Raw genomic sequence first — 1779 nt, 5'->3', positions numbered from 1 at the left:
ATCCAAAGTGGAACATCATACAAAAATCATATTAAAATATCAGGATCCCGGGCCATTTATGTATATCTCAGACTTTCCTTGTTTCTAAATAAAGTTATTACCCTGCATGTGCTCATGGAATTATTTCCCAGCCATTCATTCTTCAACTTTATGATTGATAATGATATTCCCCAGCATCTTTGCTATCATTGCTCCCCAAGCAGAGGTTATCATAAAAAGTCTCTTATGAGCTTCCCCCTGTATAGCTTTGCCAGTAAATCTCCCCGCATGGAGTCTTTTCTAAAACATTTCCCCCAACAGACGAACATTTGAGATACTACTTCATGTATCTGAAAAATCTCATTTATCTATTTGAGATACTACTTCATTTATTTGAAGAATCTCATCTATCTGTTTGAGATATTGTTTCATGTATCTGAAGAATCTCATCTATCAGTTTGAGATACTACTTTATTCATTTGAAGAATCTCATCTACCTATTTGAGATACTGCTTCATTTATCTGAAGAATCTCATATATCTGTTTGAGATACTACTTCATTCATTTGAAGAATCTCATCTACCTATTTGAGATACTGCTTTATTGATAAGAAGAATCCCATTTATTTTTAGGTACTGCTCTAGTATCCTCGGAGAATCTTAAATATGATGAGGTATCATTCTCTTGTTGGAATATCTCGATTATATCAGGTAAGATACTGCTCCATTGATCCCCATAGAATATCACGTGTTCAGTTTAAGACATTGTTTCGCTGATTTTCAGAAAGTCTTAGATTCATTTGAGGTATCCTTCCATTATTAGAATATCTCAATCATGGCATTCAAGATTTTGTTCTGATAATTCCATAGAGAGTCGTGATTGTTTCATTTTACCTTTCGATAACTTTTCTTACTGTATTTCTCACTGCATTTTCTTTCTACATTTCTTCCTTGCATTTCAAAGAACAAAATTCGGGTCTTTTCGTATTTAATTATCTTCCACCAAGAATGTACAAAGACTGTTGTCATTCTTACCTTCTGGTTCAAGGTAATTAAATAGGGGCAGCTGTCATACCCCAATTTTGTTCGGGCATTTTAAAATTTTCATAAATTTGATTTTATTTTTAATTTGCATCATATGTATAGCATAACATGCATTTCATAATGAATAATGACTAAAATATCATTCAAAATAAATTCTTGGAAATACAGACAATTCGATTAAATCATTGCTCAAGTACGTTCAAAATCAGCGGGTAAAAAGTTTTGAAATTAAACTTGCAAACATCAATTTTATTAATCTACGGTTCACGTAGTTTAACCTGGTGTGCTCGTTATATTTTTCGACGATTTTCTCGGTCGCATTTTGATTTGTCTGAGCCTTTTAACCGGTGAAAAATTCTTTCAAAATTAAAAGAAACGCTGTATTTTTCCAATAAGTATATTTCGTGCTGATCATTTTAGTGCATCTGATTTAATTTTTTGAGCAAATTTTCGCCCAACATTTATTCATTTCCAGTCATTTTATTTTTATTCTTTCGCTAAAACGTTCAAAAGAAATAAATAGAATTTTCCGTATTCTCGTTTTATTTTTATCATGTGTATTTAGAAAGGATGTGAACTTTATTTGATTTGGTTGATTTAAATTGTTTTAAATCAATTAAATCATCTAGAATGGACATTGTAGGAATTTTGAATTATTTGTGTTTCTTTGATCAAATCTTGACCATTGATTCAAATTAATCAAAGGTCTAAGTTTGCAATCCATATGCATTTCATTGTCCAATCAAAACTTAGAAAT

This window comes from Lathyrus oleraceus, chromosome 4 (genome assembly GCF_024323335.1).
Source record: "Lathyrus oleraceus cultivar Zhongwan6 chromosome 4, CAAS_Psat_ZW6_1.0, whole genome shotgun sequence".
Taxonomy (NCBI): Eukaryota; Viridiplantae; Streptophyta; class Magnoliopsida; order Fabales; family Fabaceae; genus Lathyrus; species Lathyrus oleraceus.
The sequence above is the reverse complement of the archived record's forward strand: the minus strand, read 5'-3'. Positions refer to the sequence as shown.